Source organism: Enhydra lutris, unplaced genomic scaffold (genome assembly GCF_002288905.1).
Source record: "Enhydra lutris kenyoni isolate GAN:26980312 unplaced genomic scaffold, ASM228890v2 scaffoldscaffold38, whole genome shotgun sequence".
Lineage (NCBI taxonomy): Eukaryota > Metazoa > Chordata > Mammalia > Carnivora > Mustelidae > Enhydra > Enhydra lutris.
The window spans coordinates 4,557,946-4,570,242 of record NW_019154122.1 but is presented as its reverse complement, the minus strand read 5'-3'; the positions used below and the strand labels follow the sequence as shown (position 1 = coordinate 4,570,242).

Genomic DNA, 12,297 nt, shown 5'->3' with positions numbered 1-12,297 from the left:
TCTGTTCTTCAGTTTCCTCATCTGTAAAACCAGAGACAGTACCTAACCTCATTAGGATTGTGAGAATTAAATAAAATCATGCATGTATAGTACCTAGAACACTAGGCACTCAATAAATGAATACTATTGTTAATATTATGCAGATTTAGATTTGGTCAAGAGGCAAAGAAGAGGAAAATAAACCTTTTTGGCTTCAACCGATAAAACTGAAAATCAACAGAGAAAACAAAAAAAATTTTTAATTTTTTATAAAAAGAAAATTAAATACAAAAAACACCCTCAATGGGCATATTTGTTTTTAATATATGTCACACCCAAAACAAAATAGCTGAGGACACAAGACACCAAAAAAAAAAAAAATTTTCTGGTTGCCACAGGCCTTTACCAAATTTAGTTTCTTCAAAGAACCCACTGCCCTGATTTTCTTAACCAAACTGGCTGCCCCAAAACAGTAACTAGACTCCCCAGAAGTGTCAGCAGCTCTGAGAGAAATTACACCGTGAAGTCCTTCCACATAAATAGAACACTGTGTATTCATAACAGACTGCAAAATTGTTCTAAGTCAGAACTATTTGGGCACTCAAATTCAAACTCATTTATCTTTAATTATCTGAAAGGTAAGCAATTTCCATCCAAAGGGCTAGGCTTTTAACAGGAGCCCAAGAACCCCCTGAAAATGTAAGCAACAGTTTTCTGTAGCGAGGGTCTATAAGCTTTCATCAAAATGTCAAAGTTGTTCGTTACGCAGAAAAGGTTAAGAATCACTTTTAAGATGCTCAACAGAGCTTCTGAGAAGTTCATACTGGGAAGCTGGGGAGGGCGTACCCCAAGGCAAGTACCTCGAAGTGCCAATTGCATAAACTACTCACAGTGGATTATGTTATAAAAATTCTAAGCATATTCCTCCCTCACCAGTAGCACTTTTCACAGCAGGGTTTATCCTCTTTCATCCCCCACCATCCCTGCCACCCGCCATCATTCCTTGCCAGGCCCCAATCCCTGCTTCTCTGTGGTCAAAGTCCTCTGTCTAAATGGGCCTGCCATGGAATAATGATGCCTAGAGGCAGGTGCCAGTTGATATTCCAATTCATTACTGCCAACATTTCCCTTCATTTCTGATTTGTCACTTGAAAACTGAGTACAAATGAAGGACTCTATCAAGTGAATCTCCTTTCAGTATTTTTATAAATTTAAAATACTATATGAACTTATTAAGGTAATTCAAACACAACTGCACTGATATATTTTGAGGAACTGGAGATTTAACCAAGCCATAGAAAAAGCAACTCCAGCCTTGCAGTCCAGTCTCAAAGCTTCGTGTCTATCAACTCACCACATGATGACCACTTTCATCAAACAAATGCAAATTCCCACACTCCCTCCCTCAAGGTAGAAAAGCAGAATTGCCTTTTCAATCCATTTTAACCAATTCCCCATTACCACTGATAATATTTCATTATTAGTATGTTCTAATGAAATCTGTAACCTGTACCTCATTTACTATACAAACTTTTAGATTTTACTAATCGAAACCTTTCAATGAGTAAAGCACTAAGAGAATTGTGAAATACATCAAGACTTTTAATTTCTTCTATGACATGAGACAAAATAAAAATTTTAAGCCACATAAAAACCAACTATCCCATATTTCTACAAATAGGTATACCTAAGAATCATCTCCACTGGAAATTATACCTTAAATTTATGCCCTTTAACAACTGTTGCAGTACCAGTAACTACTTCTGTGTTGCAACCAACTCAGAGCTTTTCTAAGTCCTTCTTTTGTGAAATGCATTGAGAAAAAGCACACTTGAAACACTTCAGTCACAGCTCTTTGTGTACAAATAAAGCCACCAAATTCACCAAGCACTGGTCCTCACTTACCACTTTGTACATCAAGAACACACACTATGGGCTTCCTTTCAATGCTTAATTGTGAAAATAGCTCCAAAATACATGTAATGAAAAATTTACTTGGTGGCACAGTACATAAATTTATAGCCCTAACCAAGTATGGGCAATCAAGACCAAAAAAAAAAAAAAAAAGACAAATTAGAAAGGAATTCAAACTCACAAAGCATTCAGTGAAGATATGTTTAAGAGATCCAGCACTTAACTCCACCTTGAAGTAGGCTAATCAGCCAACCCTTTTTCCCCCCAAAGTAAAGCAACTAGGGATACTGATCAAAACTAACCAGATTTTCCATGAGCAACATTAAAGTATCACTAAGCATTCTCATCTGTGAAAAATTCTTAATTGAACAGAATCATGCAGGATAAAAACATTATGAAATCAGTACACACATCACACTGGAATGGAATTTATCTTTACTCTGCGCCACACCGCCTGGATTGAATAACAATATTTAAAGAACAGAGAAAACGACACTTGAGAGAAACCAAAAGGATGACCTAAAATGACTCTAGAAGGGAGATACCTTTCCCTTCTCAAAGTAATCGATACAGACAGGAATCAAACTACAGACTGTGAAATCGTCCGTGGACTTCATGGCAGTTACTTGCTCACACACCCTACTCTCCCTGGAAGTCAAACACAAAATGACACAAATACAAAAACACAACACATCTAACATCCAATGGTTATTTATTGATTTACACAAATAGGGGGGGGGGGGGGGGGGGGGGATGCATGATGAAATCTTATTCTCAGGTCCGTAATACCTTTCTAAATCTCCGTGGAATTAATGAATTCAACGTTTTACCTTCACCGGCTAGTTTCTGACTAAAATACCTCGTCATCAAGTCTTTTCAGACAAAGCTGTACAATCGAGCAAATAACATGAAATTAGATACATTCAAAACCAGGCTCTCCTCCAGAAGCCCTGATCCCCTCTAGTCATCGGGCCTAAGAGGAGGAAATTAAAGCCTTTTAAAATATCCATCATAACACAAGCCTTCCAAGAAGTGAGACTTTCGGGGGTGATGGGTAATGTCAGTTAACTTCCTCTTCCTTTAAAAAGGTCAAAGACAGGGAAGCGTTCGGTGTAACATTTCCTCCTCAGACCGCGTTCCACCACAAACCACATCACAACTCCCCCCATCGCTAAACATCAGCCAGAGGGGGTGCGTGCTGCACATTTTCACCGTAGAGTTAAAATCCGACTTACCTCAGAAACGAACTGAGCTTAGTTTCAAACAGGAAATTTACCAATAAAGTTTATTATGTACTAATAATAACAATTAGGGAAGCCCACCAGGCCCCGCTGCAGGGGGAGAAGGGAGAGGGAGAAGAAGAAGAGGAAGAAGAGGAGGAGGAGGAGGAGGAGGGTGTAGTCCTCACAACAATCAGAGAAAATCCTTCCCTGCAGGGCTGGTCCCAGGCACCAACAAATTCGGCCTAATAAAGGGGGGCGGGGGGAGGCGGGGGGAGGCGAGGAGAGGGGGAAGGGTCCCCCAGCTCTAACAGGAAAGGGCTGCAGAGGCCAGGCCGAGCGGAGCTAGTTTTCACAGTACTGCAGAGGGTCCCGGGGTCCCCCGCAGGGCTGCTGCCGCCTGAGCACCCCGAAAGCTCCGGCCGAGCCGGCCGCGGGGGCTCGAAGAGCAGCCCCTTCCCCGGCTGGGCTGTGGCGGCCCGCAGGAGGCTCCCCGGGGAGCCACGGCCCCCCGCCCCCGCCCCGGGCTGCGGCGAGGTGCCGAGGGTCGACAGGAAGGTGAAAAGGATACTGTTGGGGCGCCTGGGTCTGGAGGGCCCTGATGTTCGGGTGAGGAGGGGCCGCTGCCGCCGCCGCCGCCGCCGCCGCCGCCGCTGCTGCTGCTGCCGCCGGGTGAGGAGGCGGTACCGCTGCTGCCGCCGCCGCCGCCGCTCCGGTGCCGGGTCCGGTTCCTGCTGCAGCCGCTGAGCCTGATTTCAGAGCCGGTTTCTGCGGTAAACTCATGGCAAAGCGAAGCCACCAACCCCCCCAGAGCGGGACCGGGCGCGCCGGGGTGCAGGGGCCGGGGGCAGCGGGGGGGCGGGATAGGGGCAGACCCGGGGAGGCGGCGGGAGCGGGGGGCCGGGGGGAGGCTGGGAGGAGGAGGAGGAGGGGGCCGGGGCCGGTCACACACGCCCGCCGCCGCCGCCGCCGCCGCCGCCGCCGCCGCCGCCGGCAGCAGCAGCCGCCCCGCGGGCCAGCACCACCGGCTGCCGGTCTCCGTGACAACGCGACCCCAGGGGGGGGGCCGGACCCGGCGGGGGCAGGAGGCGGAGAGACCGGACCTTTCACGGCAATATCCTCATGGGCCGGCGGCGGGGGGTCTTTATCCCCCTCCCCGGGGGAAGCGGCGCCCTTCTCGGTAGCGGGGCTCAGGCGATGCCGGCGGATTTTCTTCACTCAACGAGCAGAGCATCCAACATGGCGCTGCGGCCGCCTCCAGCAGTCCGGCAGGACGGCCGCTCGGAAAACTTCGGGCCTTTTCGGAGCGGCTCGGGAGGCCGAGAGTGGGAAGCGCCTTCGGCTCTTTCCGGAGACTGCGAGCGGTCGGGATTCTTCGGAGACGCTCGGGGGCGTCTTCGGCCGCCGTTCGGGAGAGCTCTGGGGCTGACTCGCCTCCTCGGGAAAGATCGGCGAGGGGGGCTTCCCAGGCTCGCTGCGGCGGGGGTGCTGGGTGGAGGCAGAGACCAAAGGCGAGGTCTGGTCCGCCCGAGCCCTCCCCTGCCGCCCAGCCTCCAAGAACAATGGCAACGGCCCTGGAGCTTGCGGTCCGCAGAGCCCTGCCCGCAGGGGCGGGAGGCGGTGAGGCGAGAAACCTCGGTTACAGTGGAAGGAACCGCTTAACCAGAGTGAAACCGCTGGAAAGAAACCCGCTGCGTGCATCTATTAGCATAATAAATAGCACTCGCCGGCCCCTAAGGCAGTTCTCGTCCATTGTGTCTACACTTCGCTCTCCTACACTCGGAGAGGTGAGTGGAATGAGGAGCCTCACTCCCAGAGCACCCTGAAGCCCGGAGAAGAAAAGTGACTGGCCCAAGGTCACCCAACCGGGAGGGGGCAGGGCCAAGCCTGGAGCCGAATCCCGCCTCCATCTGGAGGAACTTTGCCGACTCCCAAGTTGCCTGGGGACCTGATGCGACCCTCCTCATGTACCAGCCGCCTAGACTCAGGGGTCCTGTGGACGGATTTGTCCAAGGCCCGCCCCTTGAGTGAAGCGCCCCTTGCCCAGCAGCTCCCCAGGGTCCTATATGCCGGGGTAACATTTGCCCTTTGCTCCCAACTGGGCTGACCGAGACTACCCAGCCCTTCCCCGCACATCCCACCCCACGCAGGGGCCCTGTGCTGGCGCAGGTGATTGAGTGGAAAGGAATCGCAGGGATCCACGGAGCGATCCCGGTAGGACCGGTAACTGGGCACAGAGCACTTAATACGCATGATCTCACACAGTCCTGCGAAATAGGTAGTACCCATTTAACAGATGAAACTGAGGCTCGGGAAGGCGCAATACCATCACACAACGGAAGCGCTGAGAAAATTGAGGCTCAAAGCGGACAGGAGACTTTCCCAAAGTCACATAGAGAGTGTAGTTGACAAGAGTCAAAACTCGAATTTGGTTATGACTCCTGCTATATTGCTTCACATTGCCTGCCTTTTTTTTTTTTTTTTTAATTCACATAAAGCTCTATGCATAGCGTCTGCTTAATTCTTGACAGAACCTGAGAGCCAGGCGCCTCATCCCCCATCTCCAGACTGGAAGACAGGAGTTACTTCATACTCTGGAGCCCTAAACTATTTGGATTTGTTATACCTGACGACAGGGTTGGATCTTCTGCTCTTCTCCAGGCACGACTGGCTCCAGGAAAAAACCCCAAGTGGTTCAGTTCCCCCAGATTCTCCTTCCTGGTGTTCTGAGATCTCAGACTTCCTTATCCCAGTCAAAACCCGTTCCCAGGAAAGACTCTGGCTTCCCATTTACACTGGAGTGATAACAGACTGATAATTGCTTAATTGCTATTCTTTTCTAAGCCAGTTTCATTTTCTAACTTAATAATAGCTACAAACATCAGGTGATTACTGTGTGCCTGATCTTTGCTAAGCACTTTGTGAACATTATCTCTCTTAAAACGGAAAGACCTTGGGCAAAATAATGTAAAAGTCCCTGATAAGATTCTGCCCCCAGGCAAAATGAGGGGAGGCTTACAGAGAGCAAAGTCAAAGAGGTAGAACGCTCTTTCATCCAAAAGCATGACCCTGCTCAACACCCCTCTCACAGAGCCCCTAGTATTCATTAAACACCTACTATGTGCCGGGATACAACTCTGCTAAACATTTCACTTAGATTAGCTCTTACGCCCCTCAACAACTATACAAAGTGTTATTTTATCCTATCTACAAATGAAGAAACAGAAGCTCAAAGATGTAAGGAAGCAACCTGTGTAAAAAGAATTTTAGTAGGCTCCACGATCCAACGCAGCACTTGAACTAGTGACCCTGGGATCAAGACCCGAGCTGAGATGGGTAGTCAGATGCTTAACCAACTGAGCCACCCAAGCGCCCCTCAACCTGTATAACTTCTAAGTGGAAGGGCTGGTGTACATTACCAAGGCATTTGACTCCGAGTCTGATTTGCCACATTTCCTTCAACACGGCAACCTCCCCAGTCGTGGCCAGAGGCACTGTCAAAAAGCAGAGCTGGGGGCACCTGGATGGCACAGTGGGTTAAGCCTCTGCCTTCGGTTCAGGTCACGATCTCAGGGTCCTGGGATCAAGGGCCCCCCCCCACATGGGGCTCTCTGCTCAGCAGGGGGCTTGCTCCCCACACCCCTGCCTCTCTGTCTACTTGTGATCTCTATCAAAATAAATTAATAAAATCTTTTTTTAAAAGGGGGGGCGCGCCTGGGTGGCTCAGTGGGTTAAAGCCTCTGCCTTTCAGCTCAGGTCATGATCCCAGGATTCTGGGATCAAGGCCCCGCATCAGGCTCTCTGCGCAGCAGAGGGCCTGCTCCCCCCACCCCCTGACTCTGCCTGCCTCTCTGCCTACTTGTGATCTTTCTCTCTCTGTGTCAGAATAAATAAATAAAATCTTTTTAAAAAGAAAAAAAAAAAAAGCAGAGGTAGTTCTGTGAACTTGCCTCACCCTCCAAGGTCCGTCTCCCTCCCCCATACCATCTTCAGGACCTGGTCTGAATTGGAGATCCTTAACAACCTGGGCTCTGTTTCCGTCCTGCCACTCACATCTAGAGCAGCAGCCACCTTAGTCTCCTGCAAACAAAGCCATTTTCCTTCTCCCCCAGGGGCCTTTCGGCAGACTGCTCGTACTACCAACAACCCCCAGGCATCCTCTCCCCGCTCAGCCCATTGACTTAGCTCAGTCCTCACCTCTTCCAGGCATCTTTTTCTCACTGCCCAGGCTGATCGAGGCACCCTGCCTCCAGGCTCCCAAGGCTTAACTCTCAGGACACCTCTGTTGAGCCACTGGAATCAACTTACCAAACTGAGTTTGATTCTCAGCCCTGCCTTTTATTAGCTCGATGACCTTGAAGACATCACTTAGCTTCTCTGAGCCTCGGTTTTCTCATCTGTCAAATAGATTCTGCCCCCTAGCATGAGAAATAAGACAACAAATACAAAGGCGCCTGGGTGGCTCAGTTGGTGAAGTGTCTGACTCTTGATTTCAGCTCAGGTCATGATCTCAGGGTGCTGGAGTGGAACCCCACGTCAGCCCCACGCTCACCAGGGAGTCTGCTGGTCCCACTCCTTCTGCCCCCACCCTCTGCTGGCGCTCGCGTGCTCTCTCTCAAATAAATAAATATAGTCCTTTAAAAATTTTTTTAAATAATTTTAAAAAGACAACAAGGGAAGCTTGCGTAGCTCAGTCAGTTAAGCGTCTGCCTTTGGCTCAGGTCATGATCCCAGGGTCCTGGGACTGAGTTCTGCATTGGGCTCCCTGCTCAGTGCAGAGTCTGCTTCTCCCTCTGCCTGCCTCTCCCCCTGCTTGTGCTCGCTCTCTCTCTCTCTCTCTCTCTCTCTCTAATAAAAGGGGGAAAAAGAAAAAAAAAGAGAGCAAATATAAAGAACTTATCCCAGACCCTGGCATAATAATTGTCAGATACATTACTTACACATTTAAAGTATCCCAAATAGGGACACCTGAGTGGCTCAGTCCATTAAGTGTCTGCCTTCAGCTCAGGTCATGATCCCAGGATCCTGGGATGGAGTCCCGCATCGGGTTCCTCCTGCTCAGTGCAGAGTCTGCTTCTCCCTCTGCCTGCTGCTCCCTCTGCTTGTATTCTCTCTGTGAGTGTCAAATAAATAAATAAAACCTTTTTAAAAAATAAAATAAAACATCCCAAATATTTAGCACTCAATAAATAGGACGTGAAACCTGCTGAAGGATAGGATAATTGTGAATTATCAGAGGATTTTTATGCAACCCTGGAGTCCTGGGGACCCCAGAGCCCCAGCTGGGCCTCATACTACATAGAGAGAAGGACCAGAGTATCCCAGAGCAGGCACCAATAGCCCATAAGAGGAGTGTTGTACCTTTGACCTCTGCTATTGCCAGAGTCTCCAACACAGACTTGCATCCCCCCCCCCAAACAAATAAATATACCTCTCCATCCTCATTCAAAGAGCCAGTAGACAAGTGAAGACTTGGTATATCTATCTTATGGCTGGGTGATAGAGTTTTCCTTATTTGTTATCATGTGGGATCAGTGCTCTGTTTCTCTGAGTGAACTGGAGATTGGGCTCGGCAGGAACCCTTACTTTCTTTCCTTTTTTTTTTTTTAAAGATATTATTTATTTATTTATTTGACAGACAGAGATCACAAGTAGGCAGAGAAGCAGGCAGAGAGAGAGAAGGAAGCAGGCTCCCTGCCAAGCAGAGAGCCCAATGTGGGGCTCGATCCCAGGACTCTGGGATCATGACCTGAGCCGAAGGCAGAGGCTTTAACCCACTGAGTCACCCAGGCACCCGACCCCTTACTTTCTTAATTGAAAACTTGAAAATACTGTTGCAAGCTGGAGTTCTCTCTCCCCTTCAATTTTCCTCCTGGAGAGGACTGCCCTTTTAGCATAAAGACAAGCCATGTTATGCCAACAGAAGCCATCTTTAGTAGACACGCGGGGAGGAGACTTGTAATAATGTGTGGTTCTGCTCAGCGACATCCGAATATCCACCAAGGGTAGGGCTGGGCATAAACCTTGGTGCCCTGAGATCTAAACCATCATCAGTTGAGACCTAGATATGGGAGGCTAAGAAGGTTTAAAAACATAAAAAAAAAAAAAAAAAAAAAAAAAGATTGAAGACCGAGGACAGAGACACTTTAGGGCACCCATCCAAAGCGGATGGGGTGGAAGGAGAGGAGCCCCCACGGAAAAAGCAAAGAAATTGTTTGGCCCATTTTGTGCACCACGGTAAACGTGTTCATAATCAGCCATGAAGGCTCTTCAGGGAAGAGCTGTGCTGGCAGGCCCTTCCCATACATCACAGAGCCCAGTGGTAGGGTGCCATGATTCCCTGCAAAGGTTTTTGTTTTTGTTTTTGTTTAAGATTTTATTTATTTATTTGACAGAGATCACAAGTAGGCAGAGAGGCAGGCAGAGAGAGAGGAAGGGAAGCAGGCTCCGCAGTGAGCAGGGAGACCGCTGCGGGGCTGGATCCCAGGACCCTGAGATCATGACTCGAGCTGAAGGCAATGGCTTTAACCCACTGAGCCACCCAGGTGCCCCCCCCCCCCGCCACCCCTGGCAAAGGTTTTAAACTTCAACACAAATCTGGGTTCTAACCTTACAGACCGGCTGTACTACCTTAAGCAAGTTTCCTAACTTCTCTGGGCTATTTGCAAAATAACTGGGAGGTCTGCCTCAAAGGATTAAAGCAAGACGGAAAGCAGTAAGAAGCCCTGGGGATGAAGCCAAATTCCTCTCCTGTTCCCTCCGGGGCAGGGAGCAGCCTTTCTTCTTTGTAGCGGTTCTCACTTCTCCTGGCACCAAGTTGTCCGGCCCCTTTGCCCACAGGGTGGGGAGTGGCTCTCCCTTGCTCTGCTTCACCTGGAAGCGATCATAGCTTGCTGCTGCAGAGCCGGCGACCTCACTAGGCTACAAGAAGGAGCAAAATTAGTCTCATGGAATGGTTGGTTAGTTAAATGGAAACTTTGTGTGATTTGTACTTTACCACGATTTTTTTTTTTTTTAAGTATTGTCCTAGAGTCTAGTGCCAGGACAGAAAATACCTTAAAGACGAGCTTGCTCAGTGTTCTGGCTTTAGGAATAGAGCCCAGAGAGAGGCAAGGATTTTTTCAAGGTCACACAGCAAGGGAGCAGCGGAGCAGAGATGGAAGCTGCAACCTCTCTTCACTGCTAGGCCGGGGCGTTTGTCACTGATGCCGTCCTCCCATTAAGCGGTCTGCTGCTGCCTGGCCCCCTGGCCTCCATGCTTCTGGGGCGGGGGATCTTCTGGATTCATGGACCTGGCATTTCCTACTAAATGACACTATGTGCCAGGCCCCATGTTGGGCCCCCAAGAGGACTAAGAGGCTATATCTAATGGGGAGAAGAGAAGGGTTACCTGGACCTACAAGTTAAGTAATCCCCATAATAGGCGCCTGAGTGGCTCAGTGGGTTGAAGCCTCTGCCTTCGGCTCGGGTCATGATCCCAGGGTCCTGGGATCGAGCCCCACATCGGGCTCTCTGCTTGGCAGGGAGCCTGCTTCCTCCTCTCTCTGACTGCCTCTCTGCCTACTTGTAATCTCTGTCTGTCAAATACATAAATAAAATCTTTAAAAAAAAAGTAATCCCCATAATGATTTATATTAAAAAGTGGAGAGACTGTCAGTTCTCTGCTCAGAGCACTTTACTGTCTCCTCCTCCCATCTGAAGTAAAAACAAATATGGGGCGCCTGGGTGGCTCAGCGGGTTAAGCCTCTGCCTTCAGCTCAGGTCATGATCCCAGAGTCCTGGGATCAAGTCCCACATCGGGCTCTCTGCTCAGCAGGGAGCCTGCTTCCTCTCCCCTCTCTGTCTCTCTGCCTACTTGTAATCTCTCTCTCTGTCCAATAAATAAATAAAATCTTTTTAAAAATAAAAATAAAAACAAAAATCTACTCAATGGCCTGCAAGGCTCTACATGAACTCTGCCTCCCACCCTCACCTTGACCTCTCTGAGCTTCTGTCCTACTCTTCTCCGTGTTTAGTGCACTTGGCCTTCGTGATGTTCCTTCATCAAGCACACTCCCACTTCAGGGCCTCTGCATTTCCTGTTGCCCGACCTTGGAATCTCTGCCCTGCCCTTCCCCCTCTTCCTTCATGTTTCTGCTCAAATGCCACCTTATCAGGGAAGGCTTCCCAGACGTCCCACATAAATTAGCAACCCACCCCCATCCCTAGCACACCCTGGCCTGCTTGAATTTCCTTCATGACACCCATCACCATCTGACATGCGGCATTTCCATGTTTATGAGTTTATGGTCTACCTCTCCCCCGTTAGAATGTTAGCCCTAGAAGAGGAGGGACTTAGTCTGTTCCGCTCACTGGTGTATCTCTAGGTTATAGAATAGAGCCAGACATGTATTATGTGCCTGTGATATTGTGATTTTAATAAGAAATTTATATTTGGTCTTCGGTTCCTGGCAGAGAGCTCTAAAACCCTTGGAATTTCCCAAGAGATAGAATGATAAAGGTATCTTTTGTTATGTTGACGAGGTGACTTATGGAAAGCCCCTAGGTCACCTAAGGATTGGGGGGTGAGGGCGCTGGTTGTCAGGGGAACCAACCCTGTTCATGGAGACTTGGAACTTTCAGCCCCAACCCAGGACCTCTGAGAAGGGAAGGAGAGCTGGAGGTTGAGTTCCCATGATTTATTCAGTCATGCCTAGGTAATGAAAGCCTCTGTTAAGAACTCCAAAGGATGGGGTCCACAGAAGCTCCTAGACTGGTGAGCTTGCGGAGATGCAGGGAGAGTGGCGCCCCTGAAGAGGGATGGGTGATCAGACCCTTGCCCACACCTTGCCCTGTGCGGCTTTTCCAGCTGGCTGTCCCCGAGTTACACCCTTTCATAATAAACTGCATAATAAACATAATAGACTTACTCTAATGAGTAAGATGTTTCTCTGAGTTCTGTAAGCCGCTCTAGCAAATTAATCAAACCCAAGGAAGGGATTGTGGGAACCTCTGATCTCTAGTCAGTAGGTTGGAAGAACAGGGGACAACCTGGCCTCCCAGCCAGCATTTGATGAGTTGTGGGGAGGGGGTCCATAGGACTGAGCCCTCACCCTGTGGGATCTGATGCCATCTCCGGGTAGATGGTGTCAAAACCGAGTGAAGCTGTAGGACCCTCAGCTGGTGTCTGAGAATTAGTGTTGGA

At 49.2% G+C, this 12,297-nt stretch overlaps 1 protein-coding gene across 1 annotated transcript in view; it reads right to left on the bottom strand.

Annotated features, from left to right (window-relative positions):
• The window catches only part of LOC111154675 (eukaryotic translation initiation factor 4 gamma 3), a 373,624-nt gene extending 369,839 nt beyond the window's left edge, over positions 1-3,785 (bottom strand). Inside the window, exon 1 of the mRNA XM_022514486.1 lies at positions 3,685-3,785. The gene's annotated coding sequence lies outside the window, so the exon portion shown is untranslated. The remainder of the gene's footprint in view (positions 1-3,684) is intronic.
• Between the last annotated feature and the right edge of the window lie 8,512 nt (positions 3,786-12,297).